The sequence below is a fragment of the Myxocyprinus asiaticus genome, chromosome 37 (assembly GCF_019703515.2).
Source record: "Myxocyprinus asiaticus isolate MX2 ecotype Aquarium Trade chromosome 37, UBuf_Myxa_2, whole genome shotgun sequence".
Taxonomy (NCBI): Eukaryota; Metazoa; Chordata; class Actinopteri; order Cypriniformes; family Catostomidae; genus Myxocyprinus; species Myxocyprinus asiaticus.
The window spans coordinates 36502661-36517573 of record NC_059380.1 but is presented as its reverse complement, the minus strand read 5'-3'; the positions used below and the strand labels follow the sequence as shown (position 1 = coordinate 36517573).

Genomic DNA, 14913 nt, shown 5'->3' with positions numbered 1-14913 from the left:
GGACAAAAAAAGAGAAAGAAGCAATCAGTGATTTTTGATCCGGGTTTGAAGAGGAAGCCACATAAATTGTTAACTTATTGGAAGAAAAATGCAACAGATCACAAGTGCCTGTCTAAAAAACAAAACAACTGCAAGCATGTACAAGTTTATCTTTTGTTTTGTATTACACTATTGACCTTTACTGTTGCCATTTCTGTCTTATTATGCAAGCTGTTTTTCTGTTTTTATTAATTTTTGATTTTTCATTACAGAGCTTATAAGGTATATTTTTGCTGAATCATAGAAAGGAATATAAATACATATGCCAGTGTTGTGTGATGAATGAGATGCTCATACGACTTACATTTGATCACCAAAGATTCGTTATGTTATCAAATATAATCCTATTTGACCTATTAATGTCAAAATGTCTAGAAAAAAAGGTGTTAGTTGAAACAAATCCATGCTCCAAGAGAACCCATGATAAGAATTATATTGTAGCCTACTTAGCATATAGAAATAAATATGTAAAGAATACTCTACACACAAAAAAAGTATTTTAGATTCACGCATATACATTTCATAACAAAATTGTATCAAATTGAAATGTAAAATACATTTTATAAAGATATATATATATATATATATATATATATATATATATATATATATATATATATATATATATATATATAGTACAGTCACAAAAAACACATTTGTGAATGGAACTACTTTCTTACGTGGTGGATAAGAATCTGCCATTGCTGGTTCGAACCAAATAATGCGTCCAAGCCTCTCAGAAACATCACTTCAGAAATACTAGTATCACAGCTTGGGCTGTTTCGAACATGTTATTGGAGAAACAAGGATGTGGATGTGTGTGTATGTGTGTGTGTGTGTGTGTGTGTGTGTGTGTGTGTGTGTGTGTGTGTGCGTGTGTACATGTTTATACTACATTGTGGGGACATTGTGAGGATAGTAAAACCTGAGATCACCTACCTTGTGGGGCCCAGCCAGCGGTCCCCACAAGGGAAATGGCTTATTAAACATACTAAACGATGTTTTTTTGGAAATGTAAAAATGCAAAAAGGTTTCTGTGAGGGTTAGGTTTAGGGGAAGGGTTAGGGGATAGAAATTATCATTAGATTTGTATAAAATCCATAAAATGTATAGAAGTCTATGGAGAGTCCCCACAATGATATAAAAACAAGTTTGTGTGTGTGTGTGTGTGTGAGAGAGAGAGAGAGAGAGATAAAGAGAGAGATGGAGCGTGTACGATTACCTGTTGATGATGCTGTAGTCTGTTACTCAGCTTTCTGAAGATAATGTCATTTTGGTGAAATGCATCGTATTTTCTCAGTGGAAAAATAACCATCCAAGTGGGGGTATTCCTCCCTATTTCGCAGTAGCCGGTGTGCAAGAATCTTTCACTATAGAAACCGCAATCTCTTCCACCATTTTGTCCTCTCCAATGTGGAAAGTCCGGTAAGAGGTAAGTGCCTTGAATTTGTTTAATTAATCAGTCTGTTGTGTATCTCAGCCTTAATGCTGAAGTTGTTAGTTTAAAGCTGTTTAAAGCTATTTCCTAGCTTTAGTGTGATATTGTTTAAATATATGTACATTTTTTGAGTGTATTGAATTATTCCATTTCATTTGTTGGTGACTTTGTAGACTCAATGCAAGAAGAAAACATAGGGCAATGGATGCAGCTCAACTTTTTTAAACCTTTAAAATAAGTTACATTAAAACAAGAACAAACTTTATTACATTATGTAACACTTAAATCACTAATATGCATTCAAACAGATGCACTGATATTTGAAAATACATTACTTAAGCACATTACTTAAAGAAACTTACTATGTTTTAATGTTGCCTTTGGTTAAGAACAGCAACTGAAATGTATAGCATACATTCTGAAAATCAAACATAAGGCGCTTTTAAAATGCAGTTCAATTCAATTGTCAAAGACAAAATTTATCTGGCTTATTTATGTCAAATAAAAAAAATAAAAAAAAACTCTGATTTCTTATACCAACCTAGTTCATGCATTTTTAGGAAAAATTAGTTTTCCTTATTAGTAGACCACTAAATCCCAGCTCAATTCATGCATGTTGTTGCAGTTTAGTGACTTTCACTTCATTTTTTAATGGCAAACACAGGTATTCAAAGCTCTGGAGCTCCACCTTATCCACAGAGTTCAGAAGAACCACCGACATCCCCAAACTGAGCTCTACCTCACAGGCCCGGAGTCTTTAAGATGTGGATCTCACTGTCCTTGATTTCAATCCTCTCCTCTTTTCATTTCACTTTCAGTGACACACAAATCAATGGAATATTTGAACCATACGATCTGCTTTTTAACAATGCGGTGGAGGCTTATTATAAGCAGGACTGGCTGTCTGTTATTCTGAATATGGAAAGAGCTTTGCGGAATAAAGCGACGCTGCGTAAAGTCCAGACGCACTGTCGAGTATCCTGCGCAAATCAGACCGCTTTCGGGGATCCTTTCCCAGGTCTGGGTGTTCCTGTCCCAGGAACCGGTGCCGTGGAAGATTTAGCATTTTTTCAGAAGGTTCTCAAACGGGCCGAATATGTGAGTGCATGTGAAGTTGAGAAACTGGGACCACTGTTGACACTGTTGAACTGGAGTTTAAGAAGAGGACGCCTTATAATTATCTCCAAGTGGCTTACTTTAAGATAAGCAGGGCCTTTAATAATAATAAAAAAATAATATGCAAACATTAAAAAGAAGATAAAATCAGTGCATCTCATTGCCACAGCTTGCGTTTGTATCAGATATATTGTATTAATGCATATGTGTGCATCGGTTAGGCCTATATGTTAACAAGGGCTTTTCTGTGCAAATGTGTGTGTGTGTTTTTTTTTTTAATGCAAATGCAACTGAATGGTTAAATGTATGAGAAGCGTTTCCACGGTTACCCAACCAACAAACCCTGTGCCACGTCTTTAGGTGGAGACTTGCAAAGTTTTTATGCCGACTCAGATACAGACAGTACTTCCAGAACTCTTGTGAGATGCTTTCAGAATAATATCTTTTAAAATGATGATATAAATCAGAAATGTGTTATTCCTGTCAAAATAATGGCTACTTATCTGCATATAAATGACAATTATTATTATTTTTTTAGACTTGGGTTCTACCTGCTGCTATTACGCTTAAATAATTGTGCAATAAATGTGTAATAAGGCGCTTTTAGAACGCAATTGTAGTTCAGATGAATGCCATGCGTAACCCAATCCCCAGTGTTGTATAAAGTACCAAAAAGTTTTAATAAAAGTTATGCAAATTGACTCAAGTAAAAGTTAAAATAGCTCACAAGAAAACGTTTTAAGTATTAAAATAACTTTAATTACATTAAATGTACTTATAAAGGGATAGTTCAGCCCCAAAAACAAAAACAAAAAATTCTCTCATCATTTACTCACTCTCATGCCATCCCAGATGTGTATGACTTTCTTTCTTCTGCAGAACACAAATGAAGAATTTTAGAAGAATATTTCAGCTCTGTTGGTCCATACAATGCAAGTTAATGGTTACAAAAAATGTGAAGCTCCAAAAAGCACATAAAGGCAGCATAAAATTAATCCATAAGACTCCAGTGGTTTAATCCATGTCTTCATAAGCGATATGATAGGTGTGGGCTTTTTATTTATTTATTTATTTTTTTTTTACCTTAAATTATCCTCCCTGCCCAGTAGGTGACAATATGCATGAAGAATGTGAATAGCCAAAAACAATAGAAGAAGAATGTGAAAGTGAAAGTGGAGATTGATAGTAAAAAATGACTTTCTCACCCACATTTAACATATTGCTTCTGAAGATATGGATTAAACCACTGGAGTCTCATGGGTTACTTTTATGCTGCCTTTATGTGCTTTTGGAGCTTCAAAGTTCTGGCACCCATTCACTTACATTGTCTGGACCTACAGAGCTGAGATATTCTTCTAAAATCTTCGTATGTGTTCAGCAGAAGAAAGAAGGTCATGCACATCTGGGATGTTATTTTTTGCAGTGTTTAGTCACAAAAGTAACTGAAGAGATTACACTAAAAGCATTAATTTTCTCTCCAAAGTGTTTGAAGTAATATAAAAGTGAAAGTCAAAAGAAATATTTATAATTAATGAGATTTACTTAAGCAGCCATTTAGGAATAAAGTATTTGTACTTTGTTGCTATACACATCATACTATACAGCCTAGGACTGATAATAATTGTCTTGAAAATCACAAGTGTTTTCCAGTAAATAAAATATTTTTTTGTTTATTTTGTTTTCATCTCTGAATGTAAGTGTAAAAATGTCAAATAAATGTAAAATCAGCAATCATGTTATATGTCCCGTATTTTCTGTCGACAGATTAATCAGAAGTAGCGATGCTCCATTTGTGAATCAAATTATTTTTTTTTTGCATCGTTCTGTTCCGTATAGGTTAAGCAGGTTAGCAAAATGGGCTGAATCAGTTTGCAATTAAGTGTGAATCATTTAGATAGCTCCTGCACAGACTAAATCATTTGGAGTTGTTTTTCACTCCATAAAACAGTTAAAGGATACTTGAAAATCACGGGTGTATTCCAGTAAATATAATAATATTGTTTTCATCTCTGTATGTTTGCAGATAAATAAGCTTGACAAGGCAGTGGCAGCAGCAAATAAATTTTTCATGGCAAATCCTGACCATGTAGAGATGAAACAGAATTTAGAATACTACAGCATGATGGCTGGGGTGCGAGAGACGGATTTCAAAGACCTGGATGAGAGACCGCACATGGTAAAAGGAGTTTTTTCATTTAATCTGACTGCTGCATTCTAAGCCCTGTAAAACATGTTTATGATGCTGAAATATAATTGATTTAAGCGACTATATTTGACAATTAGTAACATTGTCATTATTACATTTTCAGGCTGAATTTTTAGAAGGCAAGAAGCATTACAGTATGGAAGAATTTGCCCCAGCCATTGAGCATTTTGAGGCCGCTGTTGAAGAATATTTTACTGTGGACAAGGAGTGCAGAGTTCTCTGCGAGGGGGCGTTCGATTATGACGGTTACAACTACATGCAGTACAATGCTGACCTCTTTCAATCCATGACAGTTAAGTAGACTTCTGCTCTTATTTTCCGAATCTTACTTCAGTCCTGAGAAAAATTAGAAAACACTCTGCTTGCTACTCTAGAAGACATTTTTTTTTTTTTGTCTATATGTCTATGTTCTTTGTATACATTTCTGTTAAACTAAATGTATTGTAAATGTGGATTTGTGAGGCATTCATGAGTTTATATTTGCTTTAATCACAGATCATTACCTGCATGTTTTAAGCTGTAAGCAGAACTGTGCAGTGGAGCTGGCGTCAACCACTGGAAGAGAGAAACCATTTGAAGATTTCTTGCCATCGCATTTCAACTACCTTCAGTTCTCATACTATAACAGTATGACACAGTCAATTCCATTTATATGTATAGCGCTTTTCATAATGCATTATATTTCAAAGCAGCTTTACATTTCAGTAGTAAATACCAATGACAATAACATTTCATGAGTCATAATACCAATTTCGATACCATAGAAAAAAACTATTATTAAGTTCTAAATTAAAGGGATAGTTCACCCAAACATGAAAATTCTCTCATCAATTACTCACACTCATGCCATCCCAGATGTGTATGACTTTCCTTCTTCTACAGAACACAAATGATGATTTTTAGAAGAATATTTCAGCTCTGTAGGTACATACAATGCAAGTGAATGGGTGCCAAATTTTTAAACTCCAAAGGCACATAAAGGCAGCATAAAAGTAATACATAAGCCTCTAGTGTTTTAATCCATGTCTTCAGAAGTGATATGATAAGTGTGGGTGAGAAACAGATCAATATTTAAGTCCTTTTTTGCTATAAATTCTTCTCCCTGCTCAGTAGGGAGTGATATGCATGAAGAACGTGAATCAACCAAAACACAAGAAGAAGAATGTGAAAGTTAAAGTGGAGACTGACTGCAGGGAGGAGAATTTATAGTAAAAAAAGGAGTTAAAAATTGATCTGTTTCTTACCCACACATATTGCTTTAGAAGACATTGGTTTAATCACTGGAGTCGTATGGATGACTTTTATGTTGACTCATGTGATTTTTGGAGCTTCAAAATTTTGGCATGCATTCACTTGCATTGTATGGACCTGTAGAGCTGAAATATTCTTCTAAAAATCATAATTTGTGTTATACAAAAGAAAGAAAGTCATTAACAACTGGGATGGCATAAGAGTAATTAAATGAAGACAGAATTTTTTATGTTTGGGTGAACTATTCCTTTAAGTAAACATTCTTTCTCAAGTTCTTTAGCAGTTATCCAAACTGCAAGAAATAGAACAAATTAAATAAAAATAGTTCTTGAACTTTATCAGGTTTCTAACATCAGTATCAATTATACAATTAAACATTCAGAAATTGAATACTGTAATCAAATGATATATCAACAATCAAGCTGTATGTCTGGAATTTTCTGTCGACTGTTTAGAATCAGAACTTTCGATGCCCGATTCACGAATGAATCAATCTTTTGAGTTAGATCTATTTGATGATCAAACTGGATAGAAAATATTCTGAATCGGTTCGTGATTCAGTCTGAATCATTCAGATGGCTCCTACACATGTACTGAATCGTTTGCAGTTATTTTTCACTCTGTGACACTGTAATGGGATACTGGAGCACAGGTAAAGTGGAATATTTACCTACAATACATACTGTAAACACACCCTGCCTACGAAATCGTATACTGTCACAGTATGTATGTGTATGTTTGATGAAGGATGCATTTCTCAGTCGGTAAAAACTGTGTTCTTTAGGTATGCATACTTCAGCCAGGGACCTGGGTACTGAACTGTGACCCGAATATATGATGAAATAACAACAACCGCAAAAAAAATCTACTCTGATTTTGTTAAACAAGCACCTTTAAGCACAAGGAACAACTTCATACTATAAATATATAGCATATACTGTGTGTGTGTGTGTGTATATATATATATGTATGTATATATATATATATATATATATATACATACATCGATCAGCCCCAACATTAAAACCACCTGCCTAATATTGTATACGTCCCCCTCATGCCGCCAAAACAGCGGCAACCAGCATTTCAGAATAGCATTTTGAGGTGATATTCTTCTCACCACAATTGTACAGAGCAGTTATATGAGTTACCGTAGACTTTGTTAGTTTGAACCAGTCTGGCCATTCTCTGTTGACCTCTCTCATCAACAAGGCATTTCTATCCGTAGCCATTGGAGTGGGGCGTGATCCGAGCAGAGGATGAAGACCCGCCCCAACAGGTAGTACCGGAGAGTGAGGACAGCCCACTTGATGGCGAGACACTCCTTTTCCACGGTGCTGTACTTAGTCTCCCTCAACGAAAGCTTACGGCTAATGTACAACACCGGGTGCTCCTCCCCCTCCACCACCTGCGAGAGTACGGCCCCCAGCCCTCTGTCTGAAGTGTCCGTCTGCAAGACAAAAGGGAGAGAGAAATCGGGTGAGTGTAAAAGCGGCCCCCCGCAAAGTGCGGCTTTCACTTGCATAAACGCCTGCTGACACTGCTCCATCCACTGGACCGGGTCTGGAGCTCCCTTTTTAGTGAGATCAGTCAGCGGGCTGGTGAAGTCCGAATAATTAGGCACGAATCTCCTATAATAGCCAGCCAGCCCCAGGAACTGTCTCACCCTCTTTTTGGTCTTGGGCCTCGGGCATGCCGCAATCACCACAGTCTTGTCAATTTGGGGACGCACCTGCCCGTGGCCCAAGTGGAACCCCAGATACCGTACCTCCACCCGCCCAACCGTGCACTTCTTGGGGTTTGCTGTGAGTCCAGCCCGTCGCAGCGATCTCAGAACCACCCTCAGATGCTGCATATGCTGCTGGCAATCATTGCTGTAAATGATGATGTCATCCAAATAGGCAGCAGCATAAGCCAAATGTGGTCTGCGGATTCGGTCCATGAGACGCTGAAACATAGCCGGGGCTCCAAACAAACCGAACAGAAGCGTCACAAATTGGTGTAATCCGAACGGTGTGGAGAAAGCTGTTTTTTCACAGGAAATTGGTGTCAAGGGGATCTGCCAATAACCCTTGGTCAAATCCATTGTTGAATAAAATTGAGCAGTGCCCAACCGATCGAGCAACTCATCAACACGAGGCATTGGGTATGCGTCAAATTTAGACACTGTGTTGACTTTTCTATAATTCACACAGAATCGTACAGACCCGTCGCTCTTAGGAACTAGAACAACTGGGCTGGACAATCACTGTGGGATTCCTCTATTACCCCCATATCGAGCATAGCATCTAATTCTTCCCGGACAATTTTCTTTTTGTGCTCGGGCAATCGGTAGGGATGGCTACGTACCACCACCTCCGGCTCGGTCTCGATGTGGTGCTGTATGAGGTTCGTACGACCCAGTAGAGGGGAAAACACGTCTGCAAACTCCTTCTGCAACTTGGCAACCTCTGCGAGTTGATGCAGTGAGAGGTGGTCTCTGCAAGTTACTGGGGTGAAATGATTGTGTTTTGTATTCACCTCTGGCCCGAGCTCCGCCCTCTCCGGGACTACCGTAGCCAACGTCACAAGGACCGCCTCGCTCCACAATTTCAGGTGGTTGAGGTGGTATATTTGACGTGCGCCCCCTCTATCAGTTCGCTTTACCTCATAATCGAGATCCCCCACTCGTCGTGTGACCTCAAAGGGTCCTTGCCACTTGGTGAGTAATTTGGAGCTCGATGTGGGAAGTAATACGAGTACCTTATCTCCCAGTGCAAATTCCCGCAGCCGAATTCCCCTGTCATACAGTCGGCGCTGTCGTTCTTGAGCTTGGAGCAAATTCTCCGTGTTAGTTGCCCCAAGGTGTGGAGTTTTGCTCTAAGATCAAGAACATATTGAATTTCATTCTTAATCCCTCCTCCCAAGCTTCGCACATAACATCAAGCACGCCACGCGGGCGCCGCCCGTATAGTAGCTCAAATGGGGAAAACCCCGTGGAGGCTTGCGGGACCTCTCGTATTGCGAATAACAGGGGATCGAGCCATTTGTCCCAATTTCTAGCATCCTTGTGTACAAACTTACAAATCATATTTTTAAGGGTTTTATTAAATCGCTCCACCAGGCCATCTGTTTGTGGATGGTACACGTTGATGCAGATTGACTTAATGCCCAATAACTCGAACAGCTCGTGTAGTGTCCGTGACATAAATGTTGTGCCTTGATCGGTGAGGATTTCTTTCGGAATCCCCACCCGGGAGATTGTTTTGAAGAGCGCCTCCTCTACACTGCATGCTGAGATGTTGCGTAGAGGCACTGCTTCCGGATATCGCGTTGCATAATGCACTAGGACCAATACAAAGCGATGTCCGCGTGCTGACTGCTCTAATGGCCCGACGAGGTCCATTCCAATTCTCTTGTAGGGGACCTCCATCAACGGAAGGGGACGCAGTGTCGCTTTTGGGGTGGCCGGTGGATTTACAAGCTGACATTCGCGGCCAATAAAAACAGGATAAAAAAAAAAAAAAAACACTGACATAAGGTGGAAATGTTGCCTATGATGGGTAAGGCACCATCTGAAAAGTCCACACATTGTGCTAAAATGTGCTAACTACTGTGGAGGGTGTGGTAAGGGACCGTCTAAAAAGTCCACACATTGTGCTAAAACTGTGGATATTTTGCTATATAAATGTTCAATAAAATTACACAGATGGAACAATGTATGAATACAATCACTGAGTTATAAAGAAAAGAAGTAAAGATGAAGGAAATAAATAAATAAATAAAAATTATTTAAAAAAATACTTATAAACCAAAATGTTTTATTAGTTTAAAAATTAAACTAAAAACTATCAAAATTGATCAAAATTAAAAACAATTGATCAAAAGTTGTTTATTTAAGTATATAAACAATATATGTGATTGATATTCAGATGTATGCACATATCTATATGTAGTTTGAGAGTGTAGGGAGCATGGCTGGGTCATTTCCCCCTAAATTTTCCTTCTGCCCCACTAGTAAGATGGCAAAACAAAGTTCAAAATACCCCCCTTCCCCCTCCAAAGATCACATCCAAGTACCAGCCCTGGTCGTGAGACCATCTCAGTTGGTCTCGTCATTCACAAATGCATCATGGGTGTGAGCAGCCACAGCAGAGCTATTTTTGCACGCTTTGTTCGCCGTGATTCTCCAATTACTAAATCGTTTCCCTTCAGGATCTCGGGAAGTGTAGTTCAATCACCAGGAATTCCCATATCAAACACTGTATTTTAGAAATTAAGTTGTAATAATGAGGACTGATAGATTCAACAAAAGTATATACCATCTATTAACAACCTCAGAGCTCACAGAAGATCTGACTTGAAAGGCTTATTAATTATCGTTAAAAATCTATGGAGAAAATGAATGGGAGCTTTATTTTTTGGAACCACATTAGAGCCCAGTCTCTATGAATATCTGTTCCCTATATATGGCTCGGGTCCCTCCTTTATTGTAAGTCTGATCACTTTGAAAAGTAATAGCACACCTTTCCTCAGCAAACTACATCATTTCATTCATGTTTGTAGCACAAATGCTGCAGAATGAGTTGTAAGCAGAAGTTAAATACTAGACTTAGGGTGTAGACGAAATGCATGCCTTAGCACTACTAATTAGGCTTCTTTTAAGTTGAAGTATTTTTTGTCTTATTGCAGGTTGTTAAGCAGCATATTAAAAGGTCTCTCTTGGAACAAGAGCTGCTTTACTTCGGCTTTGAAATATTTGATAAAACTTTCGTTGATCCAGTAAGTGTACTAATACAGTGCATCCGGAAAGTATTCACAGCGCTTCACTTTTTCCATATTTTGTTATGTTACAGCCTTAATCCAAAATGGATTAAATTCATTATTTTCCTCAAAATTCTACAAATAATACCCCATAATGACAACGTGAAAGAAGTTTGTTTGAAATCTTTGCAAATGTATAAAAAAAAAAAAAAAAAAACCACACACACAACACACATATACATAAGTATTCACAGCCTTTGCTCAATACTTTGTTGAAGCACCTTTGGCACCAATTACAGCCTCAAGTCTTTTTGAGTATGATGCTACAAGCTTGGCACACCTATTTTTGGGCAGTTTCTCCCATTTTTCTTTGCAGGACCTCTCAAGCTCCATCAGGTTGGATGGGGAGCGTCGGTGCACAGCCATTTTCAGATCTCTCCAGAGATGTTCAATCGGGTTCAAGTCTGGGCTCTGGCTGGGCCACTCAAGGACATTCACAGAATTGTCTTGGAGCCACTCCTTTGTTATCTTGGCTGTGTGCTTAGATGTCTCTGTACAATGCTGCATTCATCTTTCCCTCGATCCTGACTAGTCTCCCAGTTCCTGCCACTGAAAAACATCCCTACAGCATGATGCTGCCACCACCATGCTTCACTGTAGGGATTGTATTGGCCAGGTGATGAGCAATGCCTGGTTTCCTCCAGACATGACGCTTGCCATTCAGGCCAAAGAGTTCGATCTTTGTTTCTAATGGTCTGAGAGTCCTTCAGGTGCCTTTTGGCAAACTCCAGGCAGGCTGTCATGTGCCTTTTACTGAGGAGTGGCTTCCATCTGGCCACTCTACCATACAGGCCTGATTGGTGGAGTGCTGCAGAGATGGTTGTTCTTCTGGAAGGTTCTCCTCTCTCCACAGAGAAATGCTGGAGCTCTGTCAGAGTGACCATCAGGTTCTTGGTCACCTACCTGACTAAGGCCCTTCTCCCCCAATCGCTCAGTTTGGCCAGGCGGCCAGCTCTAGGAAGAGTCCTGGTGGTTTCAAACTTCTTCCATTTATGGATGACGAAGGCCACTGTGCTCATTGGGACCTTCAATGCTGCAGAAATTTTTCTGTACCCTACCTCAGATCTGTGCCTCGATACAATCCTGTCTCGGAGGTCTACAGACAATTCCTTGGACTTCATGGCTTGGTTTGTGCTCTGACATGCACTGTTAACTGTGGGACCTTATATAGATAGGTGTGTGCCTTTCCAAATCATGTCCAATCAACTGAATTTACCACAGGTGGACTCCAATCAAGTTGTACAAACATCTCAAGGATGATCAGTGGAAACAGGATGCACCTGAGCTCAATTTTGAGTGTCATGGCAAAGGCTGTGAATACTTATGTACATGTGATTTTTTATTTTTAATAAATTTGCAAAGATTTCAAACAAACTTCTTTCACGTTGTCATTATGGGGTATTGTTTGTAGAATTTTGAGGAAAATAATGAATTTTGGAATAAGGCTGTAACATAACAAAATGTGGAAAAAGTGAAGTGCTGTGAATACTTTCCGGATGCACTGTATTTGCCCAGAACTTACCATATTTGTTTTTCGTTCAATTACAAGTCATAGATTAATCTTTATCTCATTCGATCTCAGGACACATGGACCCCTGAGGATGCCATGCCCAAAAAACTAAGAGAAAAACAAAAGTAAAGCACATTCTTGTTGTTTCAAATAGAAGAAAATTCATGAGATGAAAGTTAAGCTGATCTGCTCTCGTTTACGTATTTTCTTGCACTTAGGGCTGACAGAGAGACAGCTGCTCGTATTACAGAAGAAATCGGTAACCTGATGAAAGAGATCGAGACACTTGTTGTAGAAAAGAGCAAAGAATCATCAGACCTCGCCAAGATGGTAAAAGATGGTAAGACTTTTGGTGCAGAATCAGTAAAATTCACTGTACAGTATGTGTCACATGACCAGATACTCTGATACCAATATCGATTCAATAATTCAGTATTCCTCAACTGGTGCTATTGCAGATATCAAACCAACACCTACCCAGACGACTGGCAACAAACTCCCGTTTGATGCCATCACAGTAACCATGACATCCACAGCCCTAAATGGTTCACAACGAGTCGTTCTGGATGGCGTAACCACGGACAACGAGTGTCGAGAACTTCATCGCCTCTCCAGTGTACATCTTCAGTCCCTTATGTAGGGCTTTACTGGTTGTTTAGATCAGTGTTACTATCAGAAATAATTAATAATTATTTCTGTAGTTATTAATTAATATTTAAATTAATTAATTGGATCTAACTCATTAAAACCTCATATGGGGCTCCAGTAAATGTAGTATGCTACGTTTAGGAGCAAGTTTGGTTATTAGCAATAATTAATAATTATCAAAGATAATTACTAATTATTAAAATCAATAGAACATTGATGAGAATCAATGTTAGCTTTTTTAATCCTTTAAAATCAACAATTATCAAAGATAATCGTTAATTGTTAACATCGATGAAACATTAATTAAAATTAACACTAGCTTATTGATCATTCAAATTCAACAATCATCAAAGATAATTATCAATTATGAAAAATCAATAGAATATTAATAAGGATTAACATTGACGGGGCACCACCCTGGAATCAGGGACTAGTAACCAAATATTAAAACAGTCTCAATATTAGATTGTTTTCTTAGGAAAATCGACATCCGAAGAATATCGATTTTCGGGAAAAAAACAATGAATGAAGGTTTGAATCTGTGCACTGACATCCCGTCAGCATGACACAGGCGTATGCAAAACCAAAACAAACCAAAACACTTCTCTTTGTAATATAAACAAAGTTTATTTATGCAGTAATATCAATTAATAATTAATACAATGCAGTCAATAAACTTCCGACTTACAACTACAAACTAAACAGTGATATGATTAGATATGGAAATAAAATAATCCTATAACACATAAGGTGTGTGTGTGACAGTGTGTGTGTGTCAGTGTGGTTAGTGAGAGAGAGAGAGAGAGAGAGAGAGAGAGAGAGAGAGAGAGAGATGATTAAGTGACAGCCCTAAAGCCGATTTCGCGATAGTGGGAGAGAAAGCAGCTGTGTTCATCATTCAGAGACGCGGTTTTACGAACGGGGCTCGTAAAAGTCCTGCGTTATTTGACTCTAATGGATGAACTCAGTTTCTGTCTCACCCGCAATGGCGAAATTGCACAATCCAATTTGGTTGGACCACAATACAGCAAAACAAATTTGTGATAATTAATACCCTGAGTATTAATAATGAACAGACATGGCAATCCGTAAACTGTACAAGCAAATACCTTGAAACACAAGAATAACACGCTATAATATTCTATCTCTGCCCAGACGTAAACCTCTTACTTGTATCGCATGAGGACACAGGTAGAATGTGTTTTCCTCCGTCCTTTAACTTTGACCCGGTTCCTTGAGGCTCGTGTGATGACAGGAGGCCGTTTCCTCGCTCTGTCGGCAGGCGGTACGGCTGTTGATTGTCGGCGGGCGGTACGGCTGTTGATTGTCGGCGGGCTGGCGGAGAACTCAGAAATGTCGACTTGATTGAAGATGGAAGAGAAATCTTTAATCTCTTCTGTAGGCAAACGGATGAAGATGTGAATTGCTCGGCGGTCTTCTTCGGATCCGTTAGAGTGTTCGGTGGAACACAGAGTAATCTCAACTCGTCCAGCGAGATGGAGATTGTATGGCTACAGTTTCAAGTCGGACATTACTTCTTTGTGCCACGAGGTTGCACCTGAGAGAAGCAAAGAGCTACGTCTATATTCGGTGAACGAAGTCACTGGAAGTGAATTCTGGAAGCATTTCAGAATTATTTCAACTCCTGATGATGTCATGTTTGAGGGACGTTCTGTTGTGTGCCTCATCCAATAGGAGTTGAGAATTCGATCCTTTAGTGAGCAAGGCTTCATGGATTTGTAGTCTGTTTTGGACTCCCTTTGTTTGATTTTGGCGTGATTTTTATCAGTAAAATTTACGACTTGGAAGGTGGGGCTTGAGTTATGTTTTTATGACTGTTAGGCCTGCCTTTGTCTTCTGTCTGAATACATGAGGCCCAACACTTAGTAGTACACTAAAAAA

At 38.8% G+C, this 14913-nt stretch overlaps 1 pseudogene; it reads left to right on the top strand.

Annotated features, from left to right (window-relative positions):
• Nucleotides 1–2239: 2239 nt before the first annotated feature.
• LOC127428030 (prolyl 3-hydroxylase 1-like) lies at nucleotides 2240–13003 on the top strand (annotated as a pseudogene).
• Nucleotides 13004–14913: the final 1910 nt, after the last annotated feature.